This window comes from Prionailurus bengalensis, chromosome A3 (assembly GCF_016509475.1).
Source record: "Prionailurus bengalensis isolate Pbe53 chromosome A3, Fcat_Pben_1.1_paternal_pri, whole genome shotgun sequence".
Lineage (NCBI taxonomy): Eukaryota > Metazoa > Chordata > Mammalia > Carnivora > Felidae > Prionailurus > Prionailurus bengalensis.
In genome coordinates, this window is record NC_057354.1 from 122,784,411 (window position 1) to 122,802,997 (window position 18,587).

Sequence of the window (18,587 nt, forward strand, 5' to 3'; positions counted from 1 at the left end):
TGGATATCAAGTCTGAGCTGACATTTAGCCCAAGAGCTCCACAGCACAGTTACCACCCTTCTGTTACAATAGGGGCTTAAGGAAACCAGGTGATAAATGGCACTCTGGCCCAGATGTGTCTCACAATGGGTCCAATGAGTCTACAGATCTACCCAGTGGATATTTTTCTTAGAAGCTGGTGGAATTCTCACCAGAGTCACTTGACTTTCAGAATAAAAGAAATTATTATGGGAAAGGTCAAGTTAAAGACTAAAACTGTCTAGTCTAACATATCATTCCCTGTTGCAGCCAAGATACTAAAGCACAAGCACTACCATAAACCAAATGTAATGGAAGAGATTGGTACCATTCTCAAAGGCTGAAAGGATGAAGGGTGTTGGCTCACCTGATATCTACATGTAACCAGGAATCTAAGCCACTCCTATCTCTGCTGGGCAAATAAGAGTTGTTGTTGCTGGACCAGGATTGTTGCTAAGAATGAAAGTTCACTATTTCTCTTCTTGAAGCCACCTCTTCAAGATTCAAAGTCCCTTGTGAGTATTTCGTTTTTTTTAAATATGAAATTTATTGTCAAATTGGTTTCCATACAACACCCTCATGAGTATTTCTAATTATTTCAGCCACAGTCACATTCTCCTGCTCTGGTTTCTTGTGATAGGTGTAGTAAGGAGTTCAGTGGAAAATGAGGGAGAAGAAGAAAGTTAGCTACCACAGTCATGATGGGTAGAATTCACAAAATAGAGGGATGAATAGTATGGGATGGAAATGAAAGAGCAGTCAGGGACCTGGTCATGTAGGATATCTAGGTTCTGGTTAGGATTTTAACTCTATTGTAAGAGCTATTGCAAAACTATTGAAAGATGTGAAAAGGGAGATATGACATAGCAAATTCTGCCTTTTACAAAGATTGCTTGAGGTGCTTTGTGTAGAATGGATGAGAGTGGCATGAACAGATGTGAAGAGATTCCCACATATGAAAATTTTTGCAGGAGTCTTAGCAGGATATGAGAGCGGCTCAGGGTAGAAGAAGAAATGGAGACACTTGGTAGTTTTGTAAAATACTTAAACTATTAGATTTAGTTGTCTTCAGTGTTCATTTGGATATCAGCTGAAAGGATAAGGGATGTTAAGGATCTAGTGGTATACCAAGGGTAGGGCTATAGAAACAATCTACCCTGGGTTTAGGAAATAAGGAGGAATATTGTCTGTAGAGCATTTAAAATGTCAATATAACCCATTAAAAGTGGTCTGTTCTTCATTATCATTATGCTTCAGAAAGTTTTTAATTAAAAATTCACTCATTTTAAGTGTTCCGTGAGCTTTGACAGATGAATTACGTGTGTAATGATCACTACAAAATATAAATATACTATATATAACTATATATAACTTATGTGTATGTTAATATATGTATGTATGTATGAGATATGTATATATCTCATAGGGTTTTATATTTGTTTGGTGTACAGTTCAATGAATTTTTAGGTCCATATCAAGTCAGAGACCATCACCATAATCAGGATAGAAATATTCTATCATACCAAAAATCAACGTTAGGGATATAACATTTTTTCCAGAAAAATCTTTTTTTGGTCTAAGTTCTAGCAATCCTGTAGTTACAGTTAATACTGTATATGTAACTTTAAATTAGCACATGTTTACAATTTGTTCTTTATAGTCTGTCTACAAGAAGGTTAATTTGGAATTCTCCCAGTTACAAGTCTGGCTCCCGCACCTCACATGTATAAACACAATTATATGAGTTCATTTGGCAGTAAGTTCCTAAAGGTTAAGGATCCTTTTTGTTCATTTTGGGCTCATTTTGTATTTCCTATCCCAATTATACTGCATATGCCTACATTTAAACAATAGATGTAAAATAAAGAATGACAGCACAGTGATTGTAAAGATGAAGAAAAAATAACTTGAATTATTTCAATGCTGTCATTCTAAGTGACCACTTGGAGTTTTCACTTGTGTTTAAAATTATTTGACTGTGGAACAATTGAAACCTGCTAGTATAGATTCTGAAGAAACATGACAAAGGCAGGACTCCATTTTCTGGATAGTGTGTGTGTGTGTGTGTGTGTGTGTGAGAGAGAGAGAGAGAGAGAGAGAGAGAATGAGAGAGAGAGAGAGAGAAATGTGAATTTTTTGTGAGTCTCCACCGCATCTACGCTTCCAGACTTCTCTCAACTATTGTATATCTATTGTTTCATGTCAAAGAAAAGTTTGAAAATTAAAATTAATACAAAAAGTTCCTCAACTATGACTGAAGAAAGATTGACAAATCTGCTGTACCATCTATTAAGCATGAATACATGAAGATCAATTTTGACTTTGACAAATTTTCAGACATTTAGGGCTAAGTAACAGAATCTACATTATTATTCATTACTAACAACCAATATGTAGTTGTAGTTGTCCCCATTTTAATACAAAATACATTAAGGTATTTTAAATGTATGAAGCAATTATTTTTTTTTCCTTTTTTACTATAAATGTAATTTAATTTTAATCATATACTATTTAATTTCTAGCATGACTACATATATGCAAAATTCAACAAAAGCAGTTTTCACTGAGATTCTGGTGTATTTTTATTAGTGTTTATTCCATTTTATGATTATTACTGAAAATAATTTTGTTGTGTTGAGAAGGGGGGATTGTAATTCCAGGTTCAAATATCCTGGATATGGTACCACAGAGCTCATTTCTAGTTCTACGAGGTGAGCACCTTGTTGAAGGAGGATGTTGTTTACTGAGGTGAGGAACGGTGAAAGGGAACCAAGCTTGGGTGAGATGCCCATATTGTTGGGACATATTGAGTTTGAGGTGCCATGGAAAGATCCATTAGAAGGTGTCATGTGGGAAGATGGATACAAGTCCCTGAAGCTCAGAAGAGAGGCTTAGGCCTGATGTATAAATTTGTTAGTCATCCAGGCACAGAAAGAAATGGAAGCAATGAACAAGAATAGGATTGACTAGAGAGAATGTATTGCATGAGAATTTAAAATGGGCAAATACTGGTTCATGAGGAAAAATGACATCCAAGAGTAAATAAAGGTTTGCCAGCAAAAGAAACTTAAGAGAAATGATCAGAAAGTAAGAGGAAAAAGAAGGAAAATGAGGTGTCACAGCAGCCAATGAGTAGGTCATGGGGCAACCACAGTCAAGGTTACTAAGGGGTTGACTAAGGTTGATTAAGGTGCGAACAGATAAAGTATACTCAGGACTGAAGGAAATGGCACTTTTTGTTGACCATGTGAGAGCAGATTCAGGGAGGCCTATGGACGAAGTTAACCTTTTAGAAAGGTGAAGGGAGAATATAAATGAAGGGACTGCTCTTTCAAGAACTTTGTCTGTGACTGGGAGAAAAGAGCGCCTCTAGCAGTACCTGGAGTTGCTGATAGGAAGGCCCTAGGAGAGGAAAGGCTGATGAGAAGGCTTATGGAGGAGGACAGAGTTCAGCATTCCTTTGGTGAAAGGAACCCCAAAAGAGCTAGAGGACTGGTCACTTAAAGAGTGATAGGGGCGGGTAAGAAAAGAGATGTGAAGATGCAGATATTGTCAGTTCAATGAGTTACTTAGTATCAACCTACCATGTAAGTTTTTATTTTGATTCAGTACAATGTGATTTGTCAGTCACCACACTCTACTAAAGTTTTCCATGTGGTCCTATATCCAGCAATCTGAGTGCTTTGGAAAGCAAATTACATCACATTTGTAGCTTTAATTAGTCTTTTCAAGTCATATTAGCCAAAGGTGGTATACAGATCTTTTGCTGGATTGTATGACAAGCATCCAAGCCATTGTTTTCTGAAGTGATGCCAAAATAGCTCATTTTTCCATTCTTTTTGTTCTATGTTGAAAATTTCTATAACTGAATGAAGTCACTGATTTCATTTTGAGATTTATTAAGCTATCACTGTTTTACATGTTATTAGTGTCCGAGAACATAATTTCCTGGGTTATCCATGCTAGGTGGTACCCTATTTTTTTTATTTATTTTTTATTTTTTTAATGTTTATTTATTTTGGGAAGAGAAAGAGAGACAGAGCATAAGTAGGGGAGAGGCATAGAGAGGGGGGACACAGAATCTGAAGCAGGCTCCAGGTTCTGAGCTGTCAGCACAGAGCCCAACAGAGGGTTCGAACTCATGAACCGTGAGATCATGACCTGATGAGCCCAAGTAGGATGCTTAACCAATTGAGCCACCCAGGTGTCCCAGTGGTACTCTATTTTTAAATGCCACAGTACCATTTTAACATCAAAGAAATAAATATTTGGGGTATAGACATGGATTAATTTATCTTCTGTTAAATCTTTATTTTTTTTCAACGTTTTTATTTTTATTTTTATTTTTGGGACAGAGAGAGACAGAGCATGAACGGGGGAGGGGCAGAGAGAGAGGGAGACACAGAATCGGAAACAGGCTCCAGGCTCTGAGCCATCAGCCCAGAGCCTGACGCGGGGCTTGAACTCACGGACCGCGAGATCGTGACCTGGCTGAAGTCGGACGCTTAACCGACTGCGCCACCCAGGCGCCCCTCTTCTGTTAAATCTTAGTAGGACTTATAGCAATTCATTTGAACATATCATAGCACATTAAGTCATTGTTGGATATTACATATCCTATGTTAAATCACATTGTTTCTGTATATATGATTTTGATCATGTGCTCTAAAGTTATAATAGACTGCATGTTTTCTTTGTTTTTTTTTCTTTTCTTCTTATACCAGTGTTCATGCGTTCGTACTTTATCCTTCTTTCATTTCCAGTATTGTCAACATACAGTGTTATATTAGTTTCAGGTATACAATATAGTGATTCAACAATTCCATATATTACCCATTGCTTATCAGAGAAGTTCACTCTTTAATCCACATTATGTATTTCACCCATTCCCCCACCCACCTCCTCTCTGGTAACAAGTTTGTTCTCTATAGTTAAGTCTGTTTCTTTGTCTCACTCTCTCTTTTTTTCCTTTGCCCATTTGTTTTGTCTCTTAAATTCCACATTTTAGTGAAATCATATGCTATTTGTCTTTCTCTGACTAACTTATTTTGCTTAGCATTATATCCTCCTGCTCCATTCATGTTGTTATAAATGGCAAGATTTCATTCATTTTCATGGCTGAACAATGTTGCATTGTATATATGTACCACATCTTCTTTATCCATTCATCTATAGATGGACACTTGGGCTGCTTCCATAGTTGGGCTATTGTAAATAATGCTGCTATAAACATAGGGGTGCAGGTATCCCTTTGAATTAATGTTTTGTGTCCTTTGGGTAAATACCTAGTAGTGCTATTGCTGAATAGTAGGGTAGTTCTATTTTTAACTTTTTGAGGAGCCTCCATACTGTTTTCCACAGTGGTTACACCAGTTTGCATTCCTACCAACAGTGCACAAGGATTCTACTTTCATCACATCCTCACCAAAACGTTGTTCCTCATGATGTTGATTTTAGCTATTCTGACAGGTGTGGGGTAATATCTCATCATAATTTTGATTTGCATTTTTTCAATGATGAGTGATGTTGAGCATCTTCATGTGTCTGTTGGCCATCTGGATGTCTCCTTTGGAGAGATGTCTGTTCATATCTTCTCCCATTTTTAATTTTTTTGATTTTTTTAAAAAAAATTTTAACATTTATTTACCTTTGAGAGAGAGAGAGAGAGAGAGAGACAGAGTATGAGTGGGGGAGGGGCAGAGAGACAGGGAGACACAGAATCCCAAGCAGGCTCCAGGCTCCAAGCTGCCAGCACAGGGCCCGACACAGGGTTCAAAATCACGAATTGTGAAATCATGACCTGAGCTGAAGTCAGGCGCTTAACCTATTGAGCCACCCAGGTGCCCCATCTTCTCCCATTTTTTAATTGGGTTGTGTTTTTTGGGTGTTAAATTGTATATAGAAATACTATATATAGAAAACTTCAGGTTTTCCTCTCAAATCTGTTGACTGTTTCTTCCTGGGCACATGGCTACTCAGCTACATACATTTCCCAATATTCTTCTCTTCATTCTCTTTTTCCTGTGTGTAGGATAGACATGGCAGCCACTATACAAACCTTAGACACACCTGGTGAATTGGCAGAACTGTCCCAGTAGTACCTTGATCACCTCATAAAGCAGAGACTGCCTATCAATACTGATTATTTTATGCAAGTGAGTTAAACTTGACTGAGCCACTCAGCTTTGAGATAGAAGCTTAGCCTTGACCCTAACTAAAATAAAAATTAGTACCTAAAAGTAGAGTTCTGACATACCAAATACTTGAAACATGTGGCATTGATTCAGAGGTTAGGTGTTGGTGGTGAAGAAATAGATACTGCAGGCTGGAAGCTGCTGACAGTCATTATGGCATAGCACACTTCCTGATAAAGCTGTCATCTCTGCCAACTTATAAAGGCAACCATGTGCTTGTGGCGATGAGAACTGTATAGGAAGCAGTTCGGTAGAGCTATTGTGTTACGGTATGTTGACTACTCCTTGTTGCCCTTTGTAAGGCATAACAAGAAAAAGAGGAATGCAAGCAAAACTGGGGAAGTTTGTAGGAAGGGTTTGAAAGTAAGCAGTGCTCCCACATCACCAAGAACAAGAAGTAAGACTGTTTGTGTAAAGCCTTTCACAAAGCCCTGCTATTAAGACTTTCAGCCAAATTAAGGGATACAGCCTTGTGCCAGAAAGCCAGATTAATAGTGGTATCTAACTAAGACCTTCTGTTTCACATTTCTGTAAGATACCCTCATTAAAACAAGGGAGAGAGAAATAGGCTCAACACTGATGCTGGCATATAAGACAGACTTTAGAAGGTGCCCAGAAATGATCTTGGGTGAGGTTACTTGAACATAAAACTGACCGGTATCAAATAGATCAGAAAGCTACTACTTTTTTTTAGGGAATTTTAGGCCACAAGACTAATTTATAAAAGTGTCCAGGCTTTCAAAACTGCATTAGCTCAAAGCCTACTAAGAAAACTATGTGGTTTTCCAGCTCCCATTTCAGGTGTGGGCACAGGAATACAGACTGAGAAGAACCTCCCAGAGGGCATGGCTAAGAAGCATGGAAGACAATGCATGAGGCAGTTCATCCCAGAGCCAAAGACAGTGTCTAACCTACTAAACTACACTACCCAGGGCAGGGAGCCTCTTCAGTTTCTATCCAGCAGTAATTTATTCATTGCTGCAATCAGTGACTGCATGTGTTTGCAGTTGTTTCCTTTTCTGAATGGGAGATTTTATTGGCATTATTCTGTTGTTACCCAACAATTGTATATTGTGGAAGGAGAAGGGGCAAATTATCTTTTAGATCACAATGTTATACCCAATAGAGGGTATCTCCAGACCTGATGACAAGGACTGAGCTTCATCTAAAATCCTAGACTGAGGTCTAGGATTTTGAAATAGAGGCAATACTCGAGGGGACCTTATGTTGTCTCCCTTGAGGCAAAAAGTCCGTGTTTGGAGAGGAGAGTGCAGATTATTGTGTGGCAGACCAGAACAACAGGCTGTAGCAGATTGCAGGTTTCAGCCATTTATAGTCCTATTTCCTATTCTTTCTCCCATGGCACCAACAAGAAATTACATTTTCTAGGGTTTTTGGCTAGGCATGGCCACATGACTAAGTTTTAATGGGATGTGAGGATAAGTACTATATGTAACATCTGGGTTACTTTCTTAAAGGCCATTGTCCTGGATTTTCCACCACCTGTTCCTTCTTTTACTTATTTATTTATTTTTAAAGCTTATTTATTTATTTTGAGAGAGAGAGAGAGGCAGAGAGAAAGGGAGAGAGAGAGAGAGAATCCCAAGCAGGCTCCGTGATGTCAGTGCAGAGTCTGATAGGGGACTTCAGTTCATGAACTGTGAGATCATAACCTGAGCCCAAATCAAGAGTTACACACTCAACTGATTGAGCCACCCAGGCACCCTTTCCTTTCTTTTAACTGGAAATGAGATGACCAGAACAAATATGGAAACCCACAGTTAATACTAGAGCTGCCTCACTAGTCTGGGTGCCTGAATGACTTAATGGAACAGAGACAACCTAATGCTCTGGATAGTTACGAGAGAGAGAGAGAGAGAGAGAGAGAGAGAGACATCTGCCTTGTTTGAGCCAATAATCTTGGTATCTCCTTATATAAAATTTAAAAAGTAAAAGCAGCTTAGCTTTTATTGTAATTCAAATGAACATTTCACAAGTCTCCATAATCAATGTCATATCATTTTAAAGAAGCGAATCTGCCAAAGACTATATCCAAAAAGGCAAGAGGCAAAGAGAGTCTGCCTAAGTGTGTATCCAAAGAGGAAAGATAAAAATTAGACACAGATATAAAACGTTTTATAAGTAGATAATGCATAATTATGTAGCCATATATATAGCTGCATAATTGTGATATTGTTTAGTTATTCATGAATAGAATCTGAGATACATATAATTAGTGAGTAGCTTAGTGAGAAAGAAGTAATTTTTAAATTTTATATTTCAATATGACTGTCTGATATCTGGGCACTGAGAGCAACTGGGATTTCCAAAATACTTCCTTTGGGAATGCTAAAAATTGTGGAATAAAAAGATAAATTCCTAGATCAAATAAGTTTGGGGAATACTGCACAACCCAAGCTGAATAGACTTCTTTAAGGGAGGGTTTTTATGGTTTCGTATATGCTAATCAAAATTGTATGTCTCCAAGAGACAACTCCTTTACCACAGAATATGTAATAGAATCAATATTCTGCATAATATAGGCTATGCACTGCTGCTTTGAGCAAAATAGTGAAGCCATGCTGCTTCACTGGGTGAAGCATGCTCTGGCTTGTAATGAGCTAAAAGTATCCATCATGCAAATCTTGCCCTCTTCCCAGAAATGTACTCACTCCTTGACCCTGGGAGATAGCCAAGCTCCCTCAGAATGATGTCCAGCACTGGCAGAAATTGAAAAACCTTCTCTGAGCCAACTGTGACCATGGACCATACCTTACTGGTAAAAAGAAAACTGTCACCAGTTTGGTTTAGAAACCCTCCTTACCACCTGCCACCAACCCCCACACCCCTTGGGGGGTTTCAACTGGGATGGGACACTTCAAGTGAAAATCACAGGTTTGCTAAATTCAAGAGACTGCATTATTTACATTAATACAACCTTTGTGAACATCTTTTCAAAATGTGGGAAGTACTGGCTTGGTTTAAGAGGAATCATCAGTTCTGGTGCTGGTCTTTGTTTTAGTCTTAGTTCCCTGTGACAAAACTGTAGCTGAAACTTGAAAATGAGGTGACCCTCTGAAAATTGTTCCCCAAGAGCAAGAGTGTGCAAGGAATGAGTGCTCTTGAGAGCATTGACTTTCTGGAGATACTGTGAGAAAGTTGGCTTCTCTTTAGACATATCAGAGTTTCTTTAGGGAAAACATTTCTTCTTAAATCAGAAGACAAAATCCCCTGAGGGAAAAGAGGAGAGAAAATTTCCCAGGGTCTTCAGTACATAAGAAAAAGGAAAGAGACAGAGATATAGAAAAAAGTTGCACAAGATTACTGATGATGAACAATGGAGCTTAGACTCTTCTGGCTTCTTAGGGCTCAGAACCTCTGCATGAAATGCACTAGGACCATAATGAAATAGGAAAGACAGCAAGGGAAGGAAGACTTCCAATGGAAACTCTCAAAGACAACTTACACTTGTATAGCACCCCCTGACATTTTTACAATGCCCTACACTGTGAAAATATACAATCTATTGTTTAAATCTGTGCATGGAGTCAGATTTGATGTGCATCCTCATTTGCCACCTAATTCTGGGAATGTGGGCAAAGGACTTAACTTCTCAGATACCTCATCTGTGAAATAGGGTACTGTTTGTATCACCAACATTTTCATAAAGATAGCATGAGTGTAAAATTAAGAAATGCACATGAAACACTTAGTGCCTAATGATCAATCATTAAATGTTCACTGTTTGTGTTGTTTTTACAAATATTTGCATCCTTATCACACAGTTTTCTTCAGAGTACCCCTGTGGTATCATTATCTCCTGAATTTAGATACTGACACTGATGATCCAAAAGGTTAACCTGATCAAAATTATGCAACTTCCAAAGAGAATTCAAATGTAGCCTTCCTAATTGTGAGTACAATGTTTGTCTAGATATTGCCAAAACAAGGCCATGACTGAATTCACAGATATAGGGAAGTGCAATCTTACCATACGCCTAGAAGGAGGAGAATCATATTTGGGAACAGTTTGTGTAATGGCTATGATAAGCAGGAACCTTATTTGACCTTGATAAGTCAAGTTTACTCAACCTAAGTCACTACTTTCTTGTTCATCCAATGACATAAGAATCTAAATAAGTAAGGTGATATACCCAATTTCTATTGCCCTTGAAAAATCATTGTGCCTCCTTGCAAAAGCATTTCTCCCTTAGGTACTAAGTTCTCTAAAACTGAAGCACTTAGAATCATTAAATGAAAAGCAAAAAATTTGTGCTTGATCACTACGTGCAGTACTGAGAAGTGTCACTCCCATTTCTATCCCTGGTTCTCAGAATCCTGTGTTCGCACCTTGGGAGAAGCAGCACCATAAAAAAAAAAACATATTGCAGGAGAAAAAGACTCTTTTACTAGGTGATGTCCTTCATCTGATGAATGATGTAACTGAGGGTTGAGTTGGCCATCCCACTGTTTTCTAAGTCCAATTTCTAGTGCATAATGGGACACATAGCAGACCCAGTGAATACCATGAGCTCTAGCCTATCACCTTACTTTTGCTTCCATAAAATTGAATCCCTCGTCAGAGACACTAGAATATGAAGTCATAAGATGGCAAAAGAGGGCATTTTTACATAGTCAAGTATCCTGGCAGACAGACTTTGAGGTAGCAGGTTTTGTGCAGATTTCTTGGTGCATATTCCCCAGAACACCTGTAAGGAATGAAGGAGGAAAATTACACACAGGGAGAAATTCAACTAAAATGCAGCTGCAATAGAGGAGTCAGCCTGTCCTTCAGGGAGCTCCAAAGCTAGGATGGCCTGTCCCAGAGAAAAGAGGGTGGCTGGGCCTTTGTACCCCTGTTTCAATATGTCATTGTGGTGTCACCAGGGAAGAGATATAACCTTGGACAAAGCAGATCTTTTCGCTGTGAGCAATTTCCAGAAATGTTGTTAGCTGTAAGCCAACCCTCTAGCAGCTAGGGGAAGGAGGCCTCTGTCAGCTCACCACAGCATTCAATGTGGGCATTCAGTAAGATCTCACATGGTATTGTGGGGAGAAACAGGACGGGAAGAGAGAACAAATGCAATTCAGAATAAACAAACCCTATTTGAATGAAGACAAAATGCTACTCCCCACCTCCATGATAGGAGGATGTTGTGTGACCAGCCTGCCCTTTGATGGCTGGTAATCTCTACAGGTATGTTTCTCACTTCCGCTTACAAATGTGGGAACTCAGGTGGGCAGGGGCCATTCTAGCCAAGGTGAAGGGAAGTCCACGTTGTTCGGTACATGTATGACATCAGTCCTAGCCACTATGGAAAGTCAGTTAAGATGATTATATTTTTTATTCCTTAACTGATTAATATATTACACACTGATATGCATATACACATTGATAAATTTTTGTGGTGTTGTACCAGCCTTACATTCTTAAGAAAATCTTTCCTTGGGCAAGATTAAATCTAGACACGTTACTAGATTTGATTTGCCAATATTGTATTAGGATTTTTCCATCTATGTTCATAAGTATGATAGGTCTATAATTATCTAGTTCTCTACTTATCTAATTTTGGTGTCAAGATTAAATCAGTCTCATAAAAGATGTTGGGTTTTTTTTTTAACCTTTTTCTGTTCTTTGTAACTGGTTTGGGGATTATCTCTTTATTGAGGTTTAGAGAACATTTACCAATAAAATTCTTTCACCAATCTGACTACTTCATCTTCTACTCCCTCCTCCCGTTCAATTTCCTCTGCTGCAGTGTCACTGACCCCTTTCTGGTATTTGGAACATGCCAGAAACCTGTTTGCATTGACATTCTGCTCTCTTTCCTCTGCTTGGAATACTCTCCTCCCAAATATCAACATGGCTGATTTGCTCCCTCCTGAACCTGCCTTCTCAGGGATGCATACCTTGACCTTCAATTTAAAATATCAGGCAAAATAATGTCTGTCTCAAATGATCAGCAACCCACAGAGAGTCATTGCAAATGACCTGGTGGTTTCTCCAGGAAGCTGATTTAGCTTGGGGGTATTAATGGATGGGGAAGCAAAGGGAGGCCAGGGCTTTGTTTCCAGACTATTGGAGCTCGGTTACTTTCCCTAGCACTTTTTATGTCATGTTCTATCAGAGAGTTTCTTTCACTATTGGGTAATTATTTGAACTGTGTTAAAAGTCATTTACTTAAGACAAAAAAAAAAAAAAGCCAGATGGTCCATTCTATCATATCCACCTTGCTTCTTTCCATCCCCATCCTGTACTTCTTTGTTACTCTGTCCTATGTTTTTCCAGTCTTTGTCACCTGCTAACACACACTATCATTCTCATTATTTTTATAGTTTATAGTTGTCTTGCCTCATTAGAATTTCAACTCCACAAAGACAGTATTTTTTGTTGTTCTGTGTTGTTAATTGATGAGCAAAGAACAGTGCCTGACAGTGCCTAGAAGAGTGCCTAGTGGGATCTCAATAAATATGTGTGGAATGAATGATTTATTGAGTAAGTGTGCTTGTGACTTTAAGGGAAACAGAGCGGATGGAATTTTTGTAAAAACCAATCTAATTTTATAACTGGTTGTTGCTTTTTAACAGTTTAGGTTTTACACAGTTGGGAACGGATTGTCCCTTTGATAAATGGTGTTGGGAAAACTGGTTATCCACATGCAAAAAAAAAAAAAATGGGATTGACCCTTGTTTTATTGCATACACAAAAATTAACTCAAAATGGATTAAAGACTTAAATGTAAGACATGAAACCATAAAACTCTTGGGAAAAAAAAACATGGAAAATGGTCTTGGCAATGATTCTTTTGGATATGATATCAAAAACACGGACCACCAAAGCAATAATAAACAAGTAGGACTACATCAAACTAAAATCTTCTTTAGCAAAGGAAAAAATCAGCAAAATGAAAAGATGACCTATGGAATGTGAGAAGATATTTGGAAGCCATATATCTGAAAAGGGGTTAATATCCATAATATATAAGTAACTCCTATATGGGTTTAGAGCACATTTACCAATCAATCAAACAATCAATAAAATAAGATAACCCAATTCGAAATACAACAAAGAATTTGAATAGCCTTCTAAAGAAGACATACAAATGCCCGACAGGTATATGAAAAAATGCTCAATATCACCAATCATCAGAGAAATGCAAATAAAAATACAATGGACTATCACCTAATACCTATTAAGATGGCTATTACCAAAAAGATAAGAAAGTAATGGTAAGGGTTTGGAGAAAAGGAAACCCTTAAGCACTGTTGGTGGGAATGTAATTTAGTATAACCATTCTGAAAAACAGTATAGAGTTTCCTCAAAAGGAACCACCACAGTATCTCAGAGATACCTGCAGTCCCATGCTCACTACAGTATTATTCACAATAGTCAAGATATGGAAATAACCTGTGTATTGATGGACAAATGGATAAAGAAAATGTATGTACCTATATCTATATATCTATATCTATATATCTCACATGTTTCATGATATGTATCATATCACAGAGACACATTTGAATATTATTCAGTCATAAAAAAAGAAGGAAATCCTGCCATGTGTGACAACATAAATGAATCTGGAGGATGTTATGCTAAGTGAAATAAACCAGTCACAGAGAGGCAAATACTGTATGTGGAATCTGAAAAAGTCAAACTCATAGACTTCGGAGAATACAAAAGTGGTGCCAGGGGCTGGGGAGTCAGGGAAATGGGAAGATATTGGTCATAGGGTTCAGACTTTCAGTTTTAAGATGAATAATTTTGGGGGATTCGACGTACATAGTTAATAGTACTGTTTTTATATTTGAAATATGCTAAGGTAGTAGATCTTAAGTGTTCTCACCACGCACGCACACAAACACACACACACTCTCTCTCTCTCTCTCTGTCTCTCTCTCACACACACAGTGAATGTGCAAAGTGATGGATGTGTTAATTAACTTGGTTATGCTAATCATTTTACAATTTAAAAAAAATTACTTCTTTTAAATTACCACATTGTGTACCTTAAAAAAATAAAGCTTATAGCTTTCTAGAAAAAGAAATGAGATTTTGTTTTCCTTCATAAATCAATTCTGATAATTTATACTTTTCCATGATATGTCACTCTTCTAAGTTGTGAAATTTATTGGCAATTGTTATTCAAACTAATTTCACGAGACGTTAAAAAGATCCTCTTTACAGTCATATCCTGCTTTTTTTCATTTCTGATTTGCTACCCCCACTCCTTTGATCCCCTTTATTTAGGATAGTCTGTCTTGCGACTATTTTCAAAGAATCAGCTTTGAATTTGCTGATTATCTCTAGTTTTCTCTGTATTTATTAATCCATACTTTTACCTATATTATTTCCTTTCTTCTTCATTCTTTTGGTTACTATTTTTCTAGCTTCTGGAGTTGAATACTTAACTCATTTATTTTTAATGGTCCTTTTTAAAAAGTGCTTTTAATACTATAATGGATCTCTGGTTCCACTTATGCTACAACCCACAAGTGTTGCTATGTAGTTCATTTATTGTCATTGTGTTCTATAAATATGTTATAATCCCCCTTGTGTTTTCCTCTTAAATCCATTAGTTATTCAGGACTATGTAAGGTTTGGGAGGGACTGTCACTTACTACTGATTTCTCATTTTTTGTATCAAGGACAGAGATCATATACTGTGTGATATCAATTATTTGAAATGTTTTGAGAATTATTTTATGATCTAGTACTTATTCACATTTTGTAAATATTCCTTGTATATCAAGTTTCTTTGCAAATCGATCTTATTAATTCTGTTGCTCTTTTCTTTATTTCTGGTCTTTTTGGTGGAAAAATTTCTAATGGAAATGTAGAAAATCAGCCACAATATTTTTTTGTCAATTTCATTTTTTCAATTCTGTTAGTTTTTGCCTAATAAATATTAAAGAGATGCTGTAAAAAGCACCTAAGCTCTTTAAATTTTTTTTTTAATGTTTATTATTTTTAAGAGACAGAGACAGAGCGCAAGTGGAGGAGGGCAGAGAGAGAGGAAGACAGAGAATCTGAAGCAGGGTTCAGGCTCCGAGCTTCCAGCACAGAGCTTCAAATGGGGCTCGAACTCAGGAACCTGGAGATCATGACCCGAGCTGAAGTGAGATGCTTAACCAACTGAGTCACCCAGGCACCCATGGGCTCAAGCGCCATGTCGGGCTCTTTGTTGACACCTCAGACCCTGGAGCCTGCTTCAGATTATGTGTCTCTCCCTGTCTCTGCCCCTCTCCTGGTTGTGCTCTCTCTCTCTCTCTTTCAAAAATAAATTAATTAAAAAAAGAAAATATTACAAAAAATATTCCCAGGATTAGTCATTAAGTTTTTTAAATGCCTGATAGAGAGAATTTATTGTGTGACCATCTCTGTTGAAAATGAAAGCAAAAAGTCATGTTTACATATGTTCAAATGATAATTATAGGTCAGATACTAATATGAAAAACAAATAGCCTATCCTATTTTTTAAATCTTTTGGATTTAAGTCATATAAATGATACACATAATAATACTTGTTTCAGTGTAATGTTAATGGAGACTTAAGAGTCTTTAAATATCTGGTAGTGTTTTCAGTTTCTTAGCTAGGACATGTGTCTTCATTACTGGATTCACAGGTCAAAGGATGTGGTGAGAGGACCGACACATGGACGCTTTGAAAATTAAAAAAAAAAAAAGTATAAGTACTTCTACAAGGAAATCAAATATCTTAATGGCAAAAATGGTCACACACTTAAAATAATGGTTGATACTTATAGAGTGTCTTTTCTTTACATGTGAATTATAACCAAAAAAATGGTTGCTTTATGTTTCAGACAGAAAATCTTAGAAATAGAAATGTTTCATTTGGCTGCTTTGGTGACAGACCCAGAAATGAATGTTGAAGCTGTATAAGAGCTTGGGACTTTGGCAGGAATCCTCTCCCTTTCCATTTTAGGTCAATCTCTGCCTCTAGAAACGGACTAAACCTTCTCTGGTCCTCCTGGAATTATCAGCCTGTGACTTCCAGCCCGTATGTCCTCTGCCCTGAGTGGTACTTTAACCAGAATCATGAAAAATTCACTAATGAAAGCAAATAAAAGGGCGTGGGTATTTTATTTCAATCCTTTTGACCCTGTAAACTATCCAGTGGATTTCTGTCCTGGGTTCATGCAGGGGTATAGGAAAGTAACTCTCTGGCTAGACCTTAAACTCCATGTGGGGACACATGGTCTAACTTCCTTGCTTTCTCTGTCTCACTACCATATTTCCCTGTGTGCTCCCAGAAGCTGCTCAACAGTTAGAGCTGACAGACTTGAATTCTACCCTGAGGCTTAAGAAGTCATCTCTGGGCAACTCTGCTGTCACATGGCTATTTCAGAGCTATGGCTATTTCAGAAAGGGACAAAGGAAAGCCCTCTTTTGCCACGTGCGTTGTTCCAGGGTGAGAAGGCTAGAGGATGTGGAAAGGATGCTTTGCTCTTTAAGTGCCTGCCTTTCAGCACAAAGCAAACTGCTGCTCTTTTCTTTATAATCCACTTTAGTAAAGATACATAATAGACATTATATATAATGCATGTAAAAATTCAGAAAACCGAAAAGTTCTCTGACAGTAACACCTTGCAACTTGATGCTAGAGGAAATATCCTTGTAAGATGAACATGGTGCCTTTTGTAGAAATTGCTCCTTCATTCCCAAAGTTTAACTGGCAGGCGTAGCATTTCATTCCATCTCATATAGTGACTGATTGCTCGGGGCATCATAGTCCTTTAAAAGTCATGCCTTTACTGCTTTTCAGTAATTGCATTCTGTGTGTGCAATGATCTGAAAGCTATTTGAGGGAAAAGAGCATAATATTACATATATGTTAGAAAAAGGTGCCAAACCTCTGCCTCATTTCCTGATATTTGATGACTCCAATGGTGCTGATTGAATAACAGCACGGCCACATTGCTAATTTGTATTACTCTGGTTTGCAATTTATACATACTTTTATTTAAAAAGAAAAAATAAACCTATTTGAGTCTTTCATTCATGGTTAATTAGGTGATTGAAAGGGTCAATCGATGATTTACCAAATAAATTTCTAAACCACTGCAGTGTTACTTGCAAAGCATCCAGCAGTCAATAAATGAATTAAAGGAGAAAATATTTAATGCTGAACAGAGCATACATTAAAATATAATAATCCAGGAAAATGCTCCTTATACATGAGGAGCAAACTGGCGGTTTATTAGAGCCAAGGTTAAAAGTCCATAGGGAGAATAGCAGGAGAAGAATGTAGAGGCCATACCAATAGGAGCACAGTTCCAATTAATTTATTGACATAATTAGCACATGGTTGTTAATAACATTGCAGAAGCAGTTGGCAAGTATGTGTACACATGCACCATTTGAATGAATTCAAAAGAACCTTGTACTTATCATAATTAAATTATTAGTTCTGGGAAAGCAACGCAGACTATAGAGGCCGTAGCAGCAGGCCAAAAGTCATGCATCCAATTTATTTTGTCACTAAAATAAAATGTCTGGAATTTTTATATCTTATCAAGCTGAATCTATAGAGCGGAAATTATTACAACTATCAGGATTGAGTGGTCCACTTGTAACTTCAGCATTTGTGAAACCAAGGACCCGATCACCTCACGGTTTATAAAAAAGAAGCAGGGAAACATAAAAATAAAATTTTTTGAATGAAATAAGTCTCTTGGCCAAGCAAATTCTCCACTTTGATATCTTTGCTCCTGGATAAACATGTAAAAAGGAGAGCTAAAAGAATGAAGTTTCAGATTTTCTAATGACTACACAGAATTCAATGCATAGTACAGAGAATAATCCTGATTATAGTTAAAATTATAGATTTTTTAAAAACTTTCTCACCTTTTTCCTTAATTATGTCTTTAATGCTATTTGCTTTAATCCTGCACTGCTTTTGTTCACCTGGAGAGAAGGATGCAGACTTTAATCACGTGGATTTCATCCTAGCGGAGCTGTTGTGTATTGGACTTGCTAAAGTCAATGAAACTTGTAAGTAAACAAACCCAAAAATGAAGAAGAAAGAATATTCTTTAGGGGAAAATTCAGACTCTGGCAATTTTAACAACAACAACAAAAATGGAAACATGCATGAAAAGATAAATTCTTCACCATATGCTTCCTGCACAGGGAAAGTGCATCTTGGAACATTCTGGAGGGTGGGTGTTGGGTGGGGGTGTTAGATATGGGTGGGAGTTTTCAAATCATGGCTGTGGTTGTCTGGAAATCAGACCCACATATTTGGAACACTAGTTGTCCAAGCAGAATATCTATGGGATCAGGAAATTAAGAGATGACTTTCCTGAGGTGGTTTCTCCTTGATTCTTAGTATTTCTGAATCTCTGAGTATC